The sequence below is a fragment of the Bos indicus x Bos taurus genome, chromosome 10, assembly GCF_003369695.1.
Source record: "Bos indicus x Bos taurus breed Angus x Brahman F1 hybrid chromosome 10, Bos_hybrid_MaternalHap_v2.0, whole genome shotgun sequence".
Lineage (NCBI taxonomy): Eukaryota > Metazoa > Chordata > Mammalia > Artiodactyla > Bovidae > Bos > Bos indicus x Bos taurus.
In genome coordinates this window covers 2,213,887-2,233,310 of record NC_040085.1, presented here as the reverse complement: position 1 = coordinate 2,233,310, position 19,424 = coordinate 2,213,887, and the positions used below count along the sequence as shown (strand labels likewise).

General features: G+C 43.9%; 1 protein-coding gene and 1 non-coding gene across 5 annotated transcripts in view; one reads left to right on the top strand and one right to left on the bottom strand.

Moving 5' to 3' along the window:
- PDE8B (phosphodiesterase 8B) overlaps window positions 1–19,424 on the bottom strand; it is a 260,561-nt gene that overhangs the window by 131,825 nt on the left and 109,312 nt on the right. The gene's annotated exons all lie outside the window — the stretch shown is intronic.
- LOC113900540 lies at window positions 8,058–8,191 on the top strand. Its single transcript, XR_003513178.1, has one exon. It is a non-coding gene; the product is annotated as a small nucleolar RNA SNORA41 (small nucleolar RNA).

Below are 19,424 nucleotides of genomic sequence, written 5' to 3'. Positions count from 1 at the left end.
ATGGTGACATTACTTATCTATTCACAGGTAAATGCCCAACAGGAATGTGCCCATATGTGAATCAAAAGAAATGTACAAGAAAGTTCATAGTCACATTATTTATAATAGTCGTAAATGGTAACATCCCAAATGTTCATTACCAATAGATTGAACAGTGGTATAATCATGCAATGGAATACTATGCAGCAATGAAAATGTATTAAACACAGCAAAATACAACATGAATTCATCCCTGAAATATAATATTAAGCAAAAGAAAATAGACATAAAATAACATATGCTTTATGATTTCATTTACAAAGTTTCAAAAATGAGCAACACTACTGCATGATTTTATAAGTCAAAATAGTAAAAGAGAGTAATGATTAAGAAGGGTTTCTGGGGGTACTGGTTCTATTTCTTCACCTGTGTGATAGTTACAAAAATGTCTGCTTTGTGATAATTCATCACATGGTATAGTTATGATTTTCAAACTCTGCTTGGATATTGTTCTTCAATTTAAAAGTTTATAAAAACAAAACCTAGACCTGAATGTAAAATGCAAAACTACAGAACTCCTAGAAGATAAAATAGGTTAGATGACTTTTTAGATGGAACACCAAAGTCACAACCAATGAAAGGAGTAATTGATATGCTGGGCTTCAATGAGATGAAAAACATCTACTCTGCAAAAGACTATATCAAGAGAATGAGAAGAGAAGCCTGGGAGAAAATATCTGCAAAAGACACATGTGATAAAGAACTGTTAATCAAAACATAAAAACAATTCTTAAAACTCAACAATATAAAAAACAATCTGATTAAAAATGGGTGAAAGATTTTAGCAGACATCTCACCAAAGTAGATATATAGATGGCAATAAGTCTGTGAAAGTATGCTCCACATCATATGCCGTTAGGAAGTTGCTAATTAAAACACTGACATACATGCATCCATTAGAATGCTGAAGACATAAAACATGATCAGTGCAAAATGCTGATCAGGCTGTGGAGTTACATGAACTGCCACTGCTGGTGAGATGCAAATGATATAGGCTCTGTGAAAGATGGTTGGTGGTTTCTTACAAAGCAATTGACACTTTTATAGCAATCATGGTTTTCACACTGACCTAAAGGAGTTGAAGGGAGAAGGCAATAGCACCCCACTCCAGTACTCTTGCCTGGAAAATCCCATGGACGGAGGAGCCTGGTAGGCTGCAATCCATGGGGTCGCTAAGAGTCGGACACGACTGAGCAACTTCACTTTGACTTTTGACTTTCATGCATTGGAGAAGGCAATGGCACCCCACTCCAGTACTCTTGCCTGGAAAATCCCATGGACGGAGGAGCCTGGTAGGCTGCAATCCATGGGGTCGCTAAGAGTCGGACACGACTGAGCAACTTCACTTTGACTTTTCACTTTCATGCATTGGAGAAGGAAATGGCAACCCACTCCAGTGTTCTTGCCTGGAGAATCCCAGGGACGGGGGAGCCTGGTGGGCTGCCGTCTATGGGGTCGCACAGAGTCAGACACGACTGAAGTGACTCAGCAGCAGCAGCAGCAGCAGCAGCAGCAAAGGAGTTGAAAGGGGTTTCCCTGGCGGTTCAGTGGTAAAGATCCCCCGCCCCTGCCAGTGCAGGTTTGGTGCCTGGGTCAGGAAGATCCCCTGAAGAAGGAAATAGCAGCCCGCTCCAGTATTCTCGCCTGGGAAATTCCATGGACTGAGGAGCCTGGTGGGTTACAGTCCATGGGGTCACAAAGAGTCAAACACGACTTAGCGACTAAATAACAACAAAGGAGTTGTACATTTACAGAAAAGTATGCACCTGAACCTTTAGAACAGCTTTGCTCATAACTGCCAAAACTTGAAGGCAACCGAGGTGTCCTTCAGTAGGTAAAGGCGTGAATAAACTGTGGTACATCTAAACAATGAAACATTAGTCAGTGGTTTTAAAAAAAAAAAGACATGAACTCTCAAGCCATGAACATACAAGGAAGAACCTTAAATGCATATCAGTATGTGCTGCTGCTGCTGCTGCTAAGGCGCTTCAGTCATGTCCATAGATGGCAGCCCACCAGGCTCCCCCATCCCTGGGAGTCTCCAGGCGAGAACACTGGAGCGGGTTGCCATTTCCTTCTCCAATGCATGAAAGTGAAAAGTCAAAGTGAAATTGCTCAGTCGTGTCTGACTCTTAGCAACCCCATGGACTGCAGCCTACCAGGCTCCTCCATCCATGGGATTTTCCAGGCAAGAGTACTGGAGTGGGGTGCCATTGCCTTCTCCCGTATCAATATGTGAAGGAAGCCAATCTGAAAAGACTCCATACTATATATTCCCAACTATAGGACTATGGAAAAGATAAAACAATGGAGACAGTAAGAAGATCAGTGGTTATCAGGGGTTAGTGAAGGAGAATGAGTAGGGAGAGAGGAGGATTTTTAGGGCAACACGTGATATTATAATGGTGAATATATGGCATGATAGCTTGTCTAAATCCATCGAATGTACTCCACCAAGATTGAACCTTCATGTCAACTGTGGACTTTGGGTGACAATGATGTATCAGTACAGGTTCCTCAATGTTCAACAAAAACACCACTCTGGCAGAGGAGGCTGATGGAGGGTGGCTGTGCATGTGTGGGGATGTGGGGGGGCGGGGTGGTATATGGAAACCCTCTGTACTTTCTATTTAGTTTTGCTATGAATCTAAACTGCTCTAAAAATAAACTCTACTTAAAAATAAACTATTTCCGGACTTCCCTGGTGGCCCAGTGGTTGGGAGTCCACCTGCCAATGCAGTGGACAGGGGTTCGACCCCTGTTGCAGGAAGAGTCCACATGCTGAAGGGCAGCTAAGCCTGCACACCTAGAGCCTGCGCTCCACGAGAGGAGCCCTCGCAGTGAGCAGCCGGCACACCCCAGCTAGAGAGCAGCCCCTGCTTGAGGCAGCTAGAGAACGCCTGCGGGAAGCAAGAGGCAACAGAGACCCAGGGCAGCCAAAAATGAATGAAGAAGTCAGCAAAATTAATTCGTGTTGAGGTTTGACAGAAAACAACAAAAATCTGCAAAGCAATTATCCTTTGATTCAAAAAATAAATTAAAAAATAATAAGCCACTTCAGTTCTTACTTACATAACGTAGAAGATACACAAATAACTTGTATTCTCATCAATAGTCTATCCACACTGATATGACAGCACTTAGATTCCATGGGATTTCATAAACTCCTAGTCTGGGAGAAGGCAAGATTCACCTGTGGATTCCTGATGCTGCAGGCCCAGTGTGGACAGCCCCGGGGCGTGTACCTCTCACAAAGAAGCCCTCACTGAGCACTTTCTAAGGTCGGCCTGCAGTTTACGCCCTAATTCTCGTGACACATCCCTTTGCGTGCATTTTATGGTTCCACTGACTGGGGATTCAGGACAGGCTGACCTGGGAAGCCATCGGAGGGAGCTTGGCTCTCTGCCACATCTGGCTTCTGCCTCTGGCTACCAGGCAGGGTTCTCGATTTCTAAGTTTTCCTAAGTCGGCTGTACACTGCACCACCAGAACTCAGAATGTGCTGTCAGGGAGGATGACTCACAGCCTAACAGCCTTTCCCAAAACCCCAGTTGCTGCGGTACCAGTGAGTGTTGCCAGCACCACCTCCTAAATGGAAGCAGAAGGCCCCAGAGGGTCCCAGGGCTGCCAGAAGCCAAGGCAGGTTCCCAGGAGCACAGGATGGGAGAACGTCCTCCGGTGCCCTCTCCTGTCTGACTTCTAGCCAGGAATGCTTAACGACACATCATGACAGGACCAGCACTGGCCGATGGCCAACTTATTCCTGTCCAAAGGCTGCCTGGAAGAGTAGGGGCTCTTCTCACAGTCACTCACTTTGGTTCAGGAGCTCTTCTGGGAGAGGGTGGAAGTGTTCTTCTTGGCTTCTGGGGGAGGTGCATCCCACAGGCCAGATGGGAAAGGAAGGGAGCTGAACCAGCCTGGGGCACTAGCTCTGGCCTGTGACTGGTGCCTGGGGGTAGGAGACGTGCTTGAAGTTCACCTCTCAGGGGCTGCCTCTGTCCAAGGGCAGCCTGGCATGGAGGTGAGACTACAGCATGGGGCCGGACTGCCTGGGACTGCATGCGGCTGGACACCTACCTGCCAGGGGGCCCTGGGCAACTGTCTAATCTCCTGAACGTGCCGTTTCTTCATCTCCAAGTTGGAAGCCACAGTACCCCTTGGGTGACTTTGAGGATTAAATGGCTAATCTACAAAGTCTTTAGCAGAGTGTCTAAAATGCAAATTACTCAATAACTATTAGCTGCCAGACCAGTGCCCCCAGCCTCTGACAACCTCAGACCCAACAAATGATTCCACCTGGCAGACGGTCGTGTGTGTGTGTGTGTGTGTGTGTGTGTGTGTGTGTGTGTGTGTGTGAAGAGTGCACACGGCAGAAGCAACACCTATAGTGGGTCAGATGATAATGACCAGAATTCCCAAATCTGGAGATGGTAGGCGGAATACTGTCCTCCAAAGAGGTCCAGCTCCTCTTCCCCAAAACTTGGGCAAAAGGGTCTTTGCAATTGTGACTGAGTTAAGGATCTACAGACGGGGAGATTATTTTGGATACCAGAAGGGGCCATAATTGTAAATACAAATGTTTTCGTAACAGGCAGATGTGACCACGGAACAAGGCCATGTGATATGAAAGCAGAGATTAATGTGGCCACAAGCTAAAGAATGCTGGTAGTCAACAGAAGCTGGGAAAGGTAAGACTGAACTCTCCCCTACAGCTTCATGAAGAAACCAGCTTTGTCAAGGCCTAGATTTTACTCCATAAGACTCATTTCAGACTTCTGGCTTCTAGAACACTGAAAGAATAAAAGTGAAAGTAAAAGTGAAGGTGTTAGTCACTCAGATGTGTCTGACTTGGCGACCCCACACACTATAGCCTGCCAGGCTCCTCTGTCCATGGGATTCTCCAGGCAAGATTGCTGGAGTGGGTTGCCATTCCCTTCTACAGGGAATCTTCCCAACCCAGGTCTCCTGCATTGCAGACGGATTCTTTACCATTTGAGCCACCAGGGAAGCCCAAGAATATTGGAGTGGGTTACCATTTCCTTCTCCAGGGGATCTTCCCTACTCAGGGATTGAACCCAGGTCGTCTACATTGCAGGGAGATTCTTTAGCATCTGAGCCACCAGGGGAGAGAAAAAAGTTCTGTTGTTAAAACTACTCAATGAGTAGTCATTAGTTACAGCAGCAGTAAGAAACTGATACATTTTCTCGGAATCCTGCCAACGACCATGCGTCCAGACAGAAGAATGGAAGTCTGGAGGGAGAAGGCTGGCAGGGCCCTCTCTGTGTCACAGCACATCAGTCAGGATTCCGGGCTGAGTTCTGGGACCCAGGGAAACCGGCACAGAACTGAGGCAGAGACCGAGCTTCAAGGGCAGAGCGCTGATGGACAACAGAAGGGACTGGCACTGCTCCATGCCCAAGCATTCCACACGCAAGCCGATGGCAGTGGGCGCCCCTCCAGGCCTTGGCAGGAGGACCTGCACCCACACACGTGCTGCCAGCCTCCGTTAGGGTGAGCGCTGGGCCAGCTTTTCAAAGTGTCCTCTGTAGGCTGGAACTAGCCTGGAAACTCTTCTCCAGCAGCAATGAGATAAGGATGAACATTGAGAATACTGCTTAGAAACTTAGAGCAATTTGGATTGCCTTGATCTTTTTGGAAGTGTAATTTTACTGCTGCTGAATCTTCTGATAAAATATTTCAGCTTTTATGTTTTATATGTCTTTTATAAAAAGTAATTTTCCTAGTAATCCATTTTGATTGTATTTTATGAATACTTGTTTGTAATAAATTGGAAATTACACACATATACACTTACAGCATTGGTCCTCTACCACCAATAGGGCTCCTGAGAACCACACTGCAGGTGGAAGGGAGGAGGCTTCCAGGCAACCAGGTGTGATCAGCCGGTGGTTCCAGCAGAGGGCTGGCATACAACTGCCTGGAAGATGAAGGCCAGGTGCCCAGAAGACAATACAATGCCCAGGCTCCGTGATGGGCTCTTTGGTACACAGCTTAACACCCAACCACCTGCCCTGCGTGGCCTTAGGGATGGTCCCATCTCTCAGATGATAAACGGCGTTAAGGGTAAGGCTCTCAAGGGCATACCTCTCCTTATCACCACCTTCCTGCATAATTAGGCACTTCCAAATTACCTGCACTTCCTCTGTGCACACGACCAGAGCTGGGGAGCATGCTGGGTGGCAGGTGAAGTGCACCCACCGGGAGATATTGCTACCCATAACCAAGAAAGGGGCAGCTCACTCCCAGGCCGTTCAAGTAGCGCCATGCCACTCACGCACAGGACACCGGATAACCCTGACAGACTAATACTGTCACTCTTGCGTTAAAGAAAACCCAAAGTTGGCTCAGAGAAGCATGTACAGGGCAGTGAGTCAAGTGCAGGCTTTGGAAGTAAGACCTGTATTCAACTCTCATCACTAACCAGCAGGGTAACCTTGCAGTTATCTAACAGTTCTGGACTTGAGTTTGCATATTTATAAAACATGGATACTAATACCTTCATCACAGAGTTCTTATAATTAAGTAGTTAAAGCAATGTCTGGCAAACACTTAACATATAGCACCTGGCCCGAAGTTTCCAATAAATACTGACCTTAAAAAGGGGGGAGGGGGAGATGGGAGCCACACTAAGGTGTGAAAAAGCTCCAAGGACAGAGATTAAAAGAATACAACAATGAGAACATCAAGATGGAAAAATACAGAATAAAATAAAAGTAACTGACATGAGAATAGCAACTGCAGCTCAAGTCATGCACCACATTTTGTAAATACAATTTAAAAAATTATCCTGTTTACAATCAAATCATCAAAGAATTGGAAATTCAGAATTAAGCAAGTTTATTTTTTTGACCCTCCTGAATCTAAAGTCTCTCTTCTTATTATATATACACACTCATCAGAGCTCCACATAATCAAGAGTATTTAGCAAAATGTGACATTAAAATATAATTATGGATGGAACAAAAACACTTTAAGAAAGCAATTAAAATGATTTTGCAAGCTGGGGTACATCTGTTTGATTTCAGATGTTTACAGCAATTAAAGTGTGACACTGACCACTGCCACAGTCAGGAGAGACAGGAGCCACACACGTCCTATCCTCATATCATGCACTTCATATCCTGTATGAATGGGAATTGTTTGAAGCACCAATTTATATTAAGCAGGTATTTGCTGGGAAGAGAGAAACTAAAATGAAGATTGATTCTATACTATGTTTTCAGTATTAGCGTTCATATGCCAACCTGTCCACTCAAATATTTGAAAAGCTTTTCTCTCTTTAAAATAAGATGGCATCTTGTTATGATCTCAAGTAGAAGTCTTCAAAGACACTTGGCCCCATGATTTTCATCTCAGAGGAACACAGGAGATGAAAAAACTGGGTTAAGAGATGTGTTATGACAACTTAGCATGACAGCACCTTCTCTTCTTAGGCTGAGGTCAGGAAGTTGGGTTCCTACCTACCAGGACCTCAGAAGGGCAAGACAATAGCCCAAGTTCTGAACAGAGGGTCACACGAGGGACTTTTTCTATAGAAAAGCGACAGTCAACTTGGGCCTTAACTCAGCCAACTACGTATACAAGCAGGGAAAAATCCGAAGCCACACAGACCCAGTGGTCATCCCAGAAAATGAGCCAGAGCAGTAACCTGAGACGCAGAGAAACGTGAGAGCATTCGGTGCCCAGGCGAACAGCTCCCGTGGCCCCAGCAACCTCCGAACTATGGCTGTGCAGCCGCGCTCAGCAACAGAGCTCACCAGGCCAGCCTTGACCCAATATGGACAGGTATGTGTTCTGCATGGTCCAAGTAATAGATAAGCTCTTCAGAAGAACTCTACAAACAAATGAAGTGGAGGTTTGAGATAACGACTTAAGCAATTTAGGCCATTCATCATACAGTTACTACACTCATATTTTGAACTTCACTCTTACATAATTAATTCAGCACAAAGGGTAACAAGCATATGCTACTTGCTTCAGTTCAAAAGATGATAGTTTCCACAGCTACTGGTCTGCAGCTGTTCTTAAAGGTAGCAGCTGTGGCATTCCACTGTGGGAAAGAAACTGTCACACAACTCAACACCTCTTTCTCAGCACAACAGAAAGTGGGCATGTGTGTGACAAACACAAGGTGTAAAAAAAAAAAAAAAGATGATAGTATAGGTATTTATACTACAGTTTATATCATTTTTAAGTACCTTCTGGTGTGTGCACAGGATAATGATTACTTTTAAGATGTCTAGTCTTGTGTGGTTCGATTCTTTTTTTCCTTGTTGAGATACTTAAATTCAACATTTTATAAATTATCTTGGAAGCACTTTGTATTTGGGACACAAAGACTTATAATCCTCAAAACAACTCTCTCAATGTGTCAGATCTGACTTTCCCCGTGGGTGGGTTCTTACAAGTTCACAGAGTAACTAAGGAGAATTGTGCAGCGCTGAAAGCCATTAAAAGCAGATGCACAACTTTTTCTGTAGAGTCATGGTAGTATTTCACTCAAGATACTTTTCTTTTACTCCCAGGCTTCACATACTGAAGAATGTTGCCCTCAAACTGACCAGAAGACCACCTTCCCAGCCTTTCCTACAATTTGCTGAGAATTCAATGGTGTTTGCACCCTCGTGGGAGGACCTTCTAGATGTTCTCTTAGAAGTCAAAGATAAGATCATTAATGGGCCTGAAGTTACCTTAAATTTAAAAAGGGAAAATGGCAGAAAAGCAAAAAGGAATGGTCCTGTTTTTGTAAAAAGACAAAATGGGGATTGTATGTGGAAATTAATATGGATCTTCACTATGGATAAGGAGGAAGTACAAGGCATTAATTGGGAAGGACAGATTTCAAACTGCTGATAGCGATTACCTCCAGGGTGGGGGTGAAGTAGGTCTTCAGGGAGAACGACTTCATAGACATGTATGTACGGGACACACAGGAACAAGTATGTACGTGCATTTACATGTTATACATACATACATATGCTTTTAAACTGGTGATAGTATAGGTGAGTTTTACTTTACTTTTTGCATTTCTCAGTTTTTTCAAAAGATTTTGTTTAAAAGTAGGCCAGCAGATGAAATTTCTGAACACATAGTTTCATTTGGTTCTCAACAAAACCTGGCTCTCTCTACCCTCACCTTTTTCCCTCGCCACACCCCTACTGTTTAAAATGCTGAATGGGCTTTTATTGGTATCATACTCTGGCTTAGGTGAGGTACGCTCGGACACTCAGGGATATCAACTGCTAAAATCCTAAACTCCTGGGACTTCCCTGGGGGTTCTGTGGCACCAGTTCAATCCCTGGTCGAGGAAACAGATTTCCCATGCTGCAACTAAGGCCCAGTGCAGCCAAATAAACTTAAAAAGAGAAAAAAATCCTAAAATACTGAAATGTCCATGTTTTAAGTTGTAAATCTTCCAACATCGAAATATTCTTATTTTTCCATCTATTATTTCTCATTGAGCACTGTGGCTTTCTAATTATTGGATGAGGGGAGAATAAGATACTTGATAAAATCAAATTAATCCTCTGAATTTATGCTGAAGTGGAAATCTTCATGTCCCCAGAATGTCAGGGTGCTACTTGTTTCCCATACATTTAGCAGGGGACCTGCCACAGCATTCCAGGTGCCTATATAATACTGTTCCTTACAGCATCAGACTTTACTTTCACCATCAGACACATCCACAGCTAAGCATCATTTCTGCTTTGGCCCAGATGATCCATTCTTTCTGGAGCTATTAGTCAGCTGCCCTTCGCTCTTCCAGTGGCATATTGGACACCTTCTGACCTGGGAGCTCATCTTCTGGTGTCATATCTTTTTGCCTTTTCATATTATTCACAGAGTTCTCGAGGCAAGAATACTGGAGTGGGTTGCCATTTCCTCCTCCAGTGCACCACGTTTTGTCAGAACTCTTCACTATGACCTCTCCATCTTGGGTGGACAGGCACAGCATGGCTCACAGCTTCATTGAGTTATGCAAGACCTTTGCCATAACAAGGCTGTGGTCCATGAAGGGGAACGTAAAGAAAAATATGCACAGGAACCTGGAATGTTAGGCCCATAAATCAAGGTATATTAGAAGTGGTCAAACAGGAGATGGCAAGAGTCAACATCGACATATTAGGAATCTGTAAATTAAAATGGACAGGAATGGGTGAACTGAATTTAGATGACCATTATATCTACTACTAAAAGAAATCTAGTAGCCCTCATAGTCAACAAAACAGTCTGAAATGTAGTACTTGGTTGCACTCTCATAAACAACAGAATGATCTTGGTTCATTTCCAAGGCAAACGATTCAATACCACAATAATCCAAGTCTATGCCCCATCCAATGATGCCAAAGCTGAAGTTGACCAGTTCTGTGGAGACCTACAACACCTTCTAGAACTAATATCAAGAAAAGATGTTCTTTTCATCATAGGGAATGCAAAAGTAGAACGCTAGAATAACAGGGAAGTATGGTCCTGGAGTCTGGTCCCATCACTTCATGGGAAATAGACAGGGAAACAGTGGAAACAGTGTCAGACTTTATTTTTCTGGGCTCCAAAATCACTGCAGATGGTGACTGCAGCCATGAAATTAAAAGATGCTTATTCCTTGGAAGGAAAATTATGACCATCCTAGACAACATATTAAAAAGCAGAGACATTACTTTGCCAACAAAGGTCCGTCTAGTCAAGGCTATGGTTTTTCCTGTGGTCACGTATGGATGTGAGGGTTGGACTGTGAAGAAAGCTGAGTGCCGAAGAATTGATGCTTTTGAACTGTGGTGTTGGAGAAGACTCTTGAGAGTCCCTTGGACTGCAAGATCCAACCAGTCCATCCTAAAGGAGATCAGTCCTGGGTGTTCATTGGAAGGACTGATGCTGAAGCTGAAATTCCAGTACTTTGGCCACCTCATGCAAAGAGTTGATTCATTGGAAAAGACCCTGATGCTGGGAGGGATTGGGGACAGGAGGAGAAGGGGACGACAGAGGATAAGATAGCTGGATGGCATCACCGACTTGATGCACATGAGTTTGGCTGAACTCTGGGAGTTGGTTGATGGACAGGGAGGCCTGGTGTGTTGCGATTCATGGGGTCGCAAAGAGTTGGACACAACTGAGTGACTGAATTGAACTGAACTGATGGTCCTGGAGTACAAAATGAAGCAGGGTTAATGCTTAACAGTTTTGTCAAGAGAATACACTGGTTGTAGCAAACACCTTTTTCCCACAACCCAAGAGACAACTCTACACATGGATATAACCAGATGGTTAATACCAAAATTATATTGATTTTATTCTTTGCAGCTGAAGGTGGAGAAGCTCTATACAATTAGCAAAAACAAGACCAAGAGCTGACTGTGGCTCAGATCATGAGCTCCTTATTACAAAATTCAGACTCAAATTGAAGAAAGTAGGGAAAACCACTAGACCATTCAGGTATGATCTAAATCAAATCCTTAATGATTATACAGGGAAAGTGACAAGAGTGATAGACAGAGTGATAGACAGAGTGCCTAAAGAACTATGTATGGAGGTTCATAGCACTGTTGAGGAGGCAGTGACCAAAACCATCCCAAAGAAAAAGAAATGAAAAGGGCAAAGTGATAGTCTGAGGAGGCCTTACAAATAGCTGAAAAAAGAAGAGAAGAGAAAGGAAAGGGAGGAAAGGGAAAGATATACCCAACTGAATGCAGAGTTCCAGAGAATAGCAAGGGGAGACAGGAAGGCCTTTTTAAATAATGCAAAGAAGTAATGGAAAACAACAGAATGGGAGACTACAGATCTCTTTAAGAAAACTGGGTATCAAGGGAAGATTTCAAGTGAGGATGGGCACAATAAAGGACAGAATCAGCAAGAACCTAACAGAAACAGAAGAGATCAAGAAGAGATGACAAGAATACACAGCACCATACAAAAGAGGCCTTAATGACCCGAATAACAATGATGATGTGGTCACTTACCTAGAGTCGGACACCCTGGAGTATGCAGTCAAATGGGCTTTAGGAACCACTGTTATTAATATGAGCAAAGTTAGCGGACGTGATGGAATTCCAACTGAGATATTTAAAATCCTAAAAGATGATGCTGTGAAAGTGCTGCACTCAATATGTCAGCAAATTTGGAAAATGCAGCAGTGGCCACAGGACTGGAAAAGATCAGTTTTCATCCCAAAGAAGGGCAATGCCAAAGAATGTTTAAGTTACTATACAGTTAGGCTCATTTCACATGCTAGAAAGGTCATGCTCAAAAATCCTTCAAGCTAGGCTTCAAAAGTATGTAAACCGAGAACTTCCAGATGTACAAGCTAGGTTTATAAAAGGCAGAGGAACCAGAGATCAAATTGCCAACATTTGCTGGATCATGAAGAAAGAGAATTCCAGAAAAACAGCTACTTCTGCTTCACTGACTACACTAAAGCCTCTGACTATGTTCCAATTTGACTGTGTGGATCACAACAAACTGTGGAAAATTCTTAAAGACATGGGAATACCAGACCACCTTACCTGCCTCCTGAGAAATTTGTATGCAGGTCAAGAAGCAACAGTTAGAACCGGACATGGTTCAAAATTGGGGAAGGCGTACATCAAGGCTGTCATCCTTCCCTACTTCATCAGGTTTTCATGAGGACTGAGATAAAACACATGTACCTAAATACTAGCAAGCATTCAAGAAATAGTAGTTCCTCCTTTTTGTAGATACTTAACCATTATCCAGGCTTTCCTGGTGGCTCAGTGGTGAAGAATCTGCCCTAATGCAGGAGACATGGGTTCAATCCCCAGTTTGGGAAGATCCCTTGGAGAAGGAAATGTCAACCCACTCCAGTATTCTTGCCTGGGAAATCCCATGGACCGAGGAGCCTAGTGGGCTACAGTCCATGGAGTCGCAAGAGTAGACACAACTTAGTGACTAAACAACAAAAACTGTTATCTAGAGATGGAACCATCTGGCATGACAATGTGCTTATGGAAATCCAAACAACTCATTTGAGAATATTTTGTCCACCTAGAATGCCTTTTGCCTTATTTCTGCCTATCAAACAGAACCTCAAGGTCAAACTGAACCATTGCCTTTGTCTGAAAGCTTTTAGCCTCTACTCCCATTCCAGCCAAAAGTGAGTTGTTCACCCTCGGTGAGCACAGTATCTCCCCTCTCTTACAATATGACTTACATTGGTGAGTTTACAATTATTTCTAACTGTGATGTTGCCCTTCCTAGGCTATTCCCTGACAGCTCAGTTGGTAAAGAATCTGCCTGCAATGTAGGAGACCTTGGTTTGATTCCTGGGTCAGGAAGATCCTCTGGAAAAGGGATAGGCTTCCCACTCCAGTATTCTTGGGCTTCCCTTGTGGCTCAGCTGGTAAAGAATCCGCCTGCAATGCAGGAGGTCTGGGTTCAATCCCTGGGTTAGGAAGATTCCCCTGGAGAAGGGGAAGGCTACTACCCACTCCAGTATTCTGGCCTGGAGAATTCCTGGACTGGATAGTCCATGGGGTTGCAAAGAGTCAGACATGACTGAGCCACTTTCAGGCTATCAACTCCCTGAAGAACAAATAATTTCTAGCTCATGAGTGCATCCCTCAAAATGCAATGTTTGTAGAGTTTTCCAGGTAATAGATGTTTAGGAAATTTTTAAAAAACTAAATTATTAAGAAACTTGACCCTATTTTCCCACAGGAAGAATGATGCGGTAGGTGATTACCTACCTGGTCAAGAAACTGACTTGAAATAAATTACAGATAGAATTAAGGATAGAAGCAAAGATTCAATAACTCTGAAAATAACTACACATTAATAAAATAAAATATCAAAAAATAACTATACAAACAGTAAAAATGGACTTTAGGTTCTATAAAATGTACATTAAAATGGGAGCTGGTATATATAGTACATTGATCACAAAGGCCTCAGCATAGCACAGACATATCCATAACCTAAAAATAAAACTGCCCTTTCATATACTTTTTCTAACTTGTAAAACCAGCGATAACAAATACAAAACTTTCTTACAACTAGAATGATTTGGATGAGCAAGTTTCCTCAAAATGATGGCTTCCTTCCCCCCCACCTTATAACTACCCTCATAGCCGCAGAGCCATTCAAGACCATTCCTCCGCCTCCATCTTGCCCTCTGGCCCTTCCCTTCCCAGCACAGAAAATTCTCAGCCATCACTTCAATATGGTGCTGGCTGGGATCATTGGCTATGTTTGCCCGCTTTATTTTGAGTGACTCTCTCTCCACCACAGGTTCTGCTCTCAACCATGACACCTACCCATAAGGCTAATCTCAGACACTAGTGCTTACTGACCACTTACGATGTGCCAGGCACCATGGTGAGTCCTTCAGAGACACGAACCAGCCCCAGCCTTGCAGATGGCGACTGGGAGCATACAAAGGGTGGTGGGCCAAGGACATGGAGGCCGGGGTAGGCAAGGGAGTCTTTGCAGAAGGAGGTTTCAAGGACAAGTCAGACAAAGAAGAGAGTGAAGGAACCACGTGTTCCTGGGGCATCGGGCTGTGGAAAAACAGGCCATGTGTGAGGCATTGCAATTCCTTTTTTTTTTTTTAATTTTTATTGGAGTATAGTTGATTTATACAATTGTATTAGTTTCAGGTGTAAGTAAAGTGAGTCGGTTCTACATATATATATCTCCTCTCTGTTTTTAAGATTCTTTCCCCATATAGGCCATTATAGAGTACTGAGTAGAGCTCCCTGTGCTACAAGTAGGTTCTTCTTGTTTTCTATTTTATATATAGTATTCCCAGCAAGTCTTCTGATAATAAATCAGCCAGCTCTGCCATGACACTCCTGGGAGACTGGGCAGCTAAGAATATTAGAACAACCAGAGTCAATCAAGGTCACTTGGGCATTCTCTCCAGAAAGCACAATTACATCGACTAATCTGAAGCCGTTACCCAGTCTAGCCTTAACCTGTGAATTCTCAGGCATCCTAACATTTTAGCAGTATTCTCTTAATACAACCTATCATATTCCGATGACTGCTGTTCCACCCTTCCCCCCAGCCCTCCCCCCTCCCCCAGCTCTGCAGGGAGCCAAGCTAGCATTCCATTCTCAGGGACAGCAGGGGGCCAAGCTTCAGACTAGGGTTCTCAAATTTTCACTTGTAGATGCACAACATGGGGATGGTGTCCAAATGCAGGTCAGGTTCAGCCCAAAGCTATGGCCATCCCTAGACTACATTTCTAACAGGGTTTCACACGCTGCTGTTCTGAGGACCACACTTTGAGTAGCAAGACTCCTGCTGAGCGGAGTCGGCAAGTCACACTGACTGACACCCGTCTCCCCCACACATCAGCTGAGTAACCCACTCTGAGCTCCAGGTTTCTCATCTTAAAACACGAAGTAACTAGAAAGTATAGGTTAGAAGGTGCCAGGCACCTGGCACCCGGTCAGCCTTCGAGAAAGGGTGGCTCTCACAGGTAGACCGAGTACCTTTTGGGATGTCCGCCACTGCCTCAGTGACTTTTCCTTCCACTTCCTTCTACCCATTCTTGATTCTACTCTTTCTGGCCTACTCCTTGGCCACGTCCTATTATTCCCTCTTTCACTAATATTTCTACCTGCTTTCAAAAATGTCATTTTTCACGTCTTCACAAATGAATTGCCCCTGTGACCCTCAGCCACCACCTTCTTTGTTCCGGGTGCGACTAGAAATTTGCAAGATGCTCTACCTGCCTTTGCCTCGTCCACATCCCACCCCACCACAGTCTCCACTTCCACCACTGATCTCCAAATAGAAATCCCATGGCCTGTGACATCCTTTATTTCTTGATGTTGTTGAACTGTTACATCCTTTACTTCCTGATATTGGTGACCCATCACTGCAGTAACTTAGGGAGAGGCAAGTAAAAGGCGGGATCTGACCACTGAAATGCAGTTACAGCACATCCCTTTACAGTTTGGAGTCTCTTCTGCTGGGAGTTTGGCCAGTGTTCCCACAATGTCATCATGTCAGGGATTTTATGAACAGTTTTAACCCCAAGGACTGGCTGAATTCCTGAACAAATGGCAAGGGATGAGCCTGCACTCTACACTTGGAAGGGCACTGTTTTCCGGAGATTTTTGACGTCCTGTGGGACTCCAAAACACCCCTCCTCTAACACCCGAACCCATGTAGCAGGTGAAGCATGCCCGGGCGACTGGAGTCACTCTAAGGAAAAGTCTCGATCCCGCCCGCCCTGCCGCACCTCTCAGAGAGAAGGTTGGTTCTTCTTTCTGTTCAAGGAGTTCTCCACATGGTCTGGTGGAGGAAGACTTCCCAGTCCCACCCTGAATGGGGGAGGGCAAGATGTAACAGCAAAACCATCAACAGTCACTACACCACCCTCTGTGCGCGTGCACCCCCCTACAGGCCTCATCAAGCAAGGTGGCTGGTCGAGCCTGGGATTTAGGAGCTCCAGGATCCCTCACCCAAATACATCATCAAGTCAGTCCATTGCTTAACAGGTGCTAAGAGCACAGAGTAGGGGTGGGAGTGAAGGGTTAAGAGGGAGCGTGGGAGAAAACGAGATGCTGAAAGTACAAAAGCAAATGAAGCTGCTCAGTGGTCAACAGGGGTCACTATCCTTTAGCTGAATAACCTCTCCCATTCCTAAGGCCCAGCCTGTCACCTTTGTCCACCAGGTTTTTTTTTTCCCTTAGTGAAAATTAAGGACCATCAACTAAACTAATTTGGTGGGTGATACACATTGTCCTGTAAGGAGATCTCTTCAAGGAATCTGCTCATTGTTTACGTGTTCCAGGAAACATCTCCTTCTAATCTCCAACTAAATAAACAATTTCCAGGCTCACTTGTAGACAATTCATTTGCTCACTAAGGACTCTGCCATCACCTGAACTCTCTTCTGATTGCTCTCATAAGCCATCTCTTTGTCATCATTTCACAGCATACAAGAAGTCTTAAGAAAGCTGCCCACTGTCTGGGGACCGGGTCACCATGATGACTGAAGAGGCTGGTGAGAAACCTTGATTAAAATCTTGGTCTGAAGAACAGGGAGCAATGTGAGAGTCAGTAAGGGATGAGACAGGGCAGGGGCTTCAAAGTCAGGTGGGCACAGTGAGGGCTGCTAGGTGTGCTTCAGACTCCAGAAGAGAGATCTGTCTCACTAACCCCTGCGAGATCTGCCAGGGCAGATGGGTGCTCAGTGCAGCCCCTCTGAAGCTCAGAAAGGGAAGCACGACTCAAAAATGAGGCAACTCACTCGAACCTGCTGTGCGATGTTTTCTTGATATTTTTAACATTGATGCTAAACCTCCAGGAAGTAGGAAGAGGTGAATGAGTCACTCAGCTGATCAATGAGCAAATCTGAGGCAGGAGAGCGTATAAGGTGGGCTTAAGGGATAGAGAATGAATCAGATTCCATAATTAACTTTCAAAAATTCATGTTGTTTTTGAAAAACACTGTTTTATTTTTTACCAATGTTTTGCAATCATTATTACTTAATGCCTACCAAACTTTCTTATTCAGGAAAACTCTCCAGAGAAAAAAGATTAAGAAAATAAGGATTAAGGCTATAAATGGGTCTACAGAAATCTGTAATTTTTTTAGCTCATTCAAAGGCTTCTGCATTGGAGGCTATGACATGATTTGTTGCATGAAATCAGTTCACTAAATATGATCCTCATCTTTTAACATTTTATTGCTAATGATTTTCTCTAAATTTATAATATTGTATAATTCCATGCCCAATAAGCCATTCTTTAAGTTCTGTGGAGATATGCAGTTTTCCACATTATGAATTCCTAGTAAATTAAACACACACACACACACACACACACACACATTCTCACATTTACTATATCCTGTGAAAATACTAAGGAGAGAAGCCTGAGGAAAGGCCGAGCTTTCCATCTGGTTAAACACTGGTTCAATGTGTGGAACAAAAATCCTTGTAGATGACTTCAACTAGGTTTTCAAAAACTCAATTCAGCATTACATAATATTTGTGATTTGTCAAGTAGAATTCTCCAGAGGAAACAAAGCCAAGAAATAATAAGAAAAAAAGAGGAAAAAAAGAAAAAAATGTAATAGAAAATAAGAAAAAGTAATAAATAAGCCCCATGTTTCATCCGGGAGGGCTTGAAGGCAGAGTCCTCCAGACTTAAATTAGGAGGGCAGGAACAGAGACAGCTGATTCTCACCATCCACGGTAGTTACAGTCTATAAAGTCACTGCGAACACTGAATTAATAAATACTGAACCGCTGCTCCTAGGGGGAAGCTAGGGTTAGGTTCCTGCAAGCCTCTAGTCACAACATTTTTGTCAACCAACCTATATTATAACCTTGTTTTACCCATGTTTCTGCTGAAAGATATCTTGTTTAATACGTTGATTGATTGATTAATATTGAACACATGGCCAAGAGCACTGGAACCCATGACTGAAGGAAGCTTATCTAACACATGTATGTTCTTCCTGACGCAGCACAGCTTCTGTGCACTTAGGAATACCAGATAGCACTTCCACACGGTGCTTAGGGGCTCCTTAAACAGTGCAATCACCAACGAGAAGCACCAAAATGTGGAAATATCACACTATACAAACTGTGAGACGAGGACACTTGTTTAGAGACTAGAGCAGAAACAAGAAGGCAGAGAGCTCCCTTGTTCAGCCTCTCCACCGGGGACGTGCATATTGGATGATCCAAACTGTTCACTGCTCTGCCCATGTCCCAGAATGACCATAAAAGCACTGCAAGTATTGATTTTGGGGTTATAAATTAATTTTAGGGCATAGGCAAATACAGAATGCACAAGGAGTGAGGGATGATATTGCTATGTGGCAAGCTACTCAAAGGCACAAGACCCCTCTAAGGCCCCCTGCCACCCCACCATGCTAGGGTGCTGTACCCAAATTCCCTGAGCAGCCCAGTCAAGGCAGAGTTCACACTGAACTCTCTGAAAGGCCCTGAGAGAGGAGCAGTTCTAACACCAGTTTTAGAGGAGGTACTCCTACCTGTCCCCCAGAAAAGAAGGGGAAGTAGAGAGACTTCCATGTCTACACACTTCAATCAAGGATGATGTGAATGATCTCAGAAGGGCTTGCAGTTTAAACTTCAGCCCATTTCCCCTGCGGGATATTTAATCTTGAGATAAGTGCCTCTTTATCAAGCATTCTGCCTTTTCAAATTAAATTCTGGAAGAACACCCAAAGAGCTATTCTCCTCATACTTTCCGAGCATGAACAAACAAGGGATGACCAGATGGAAGGGATCCCCAAAAGAGAAGGCACCACTTAGAAGAGCCACTTAAATCAAATCATCAGATTTTCAAGACGCCTATGATTCTGAAGAGAAAGGACAATGATATTTTCCAAGGGGGAGTTTTTAAAAGTTCAAAGGTGACTGAC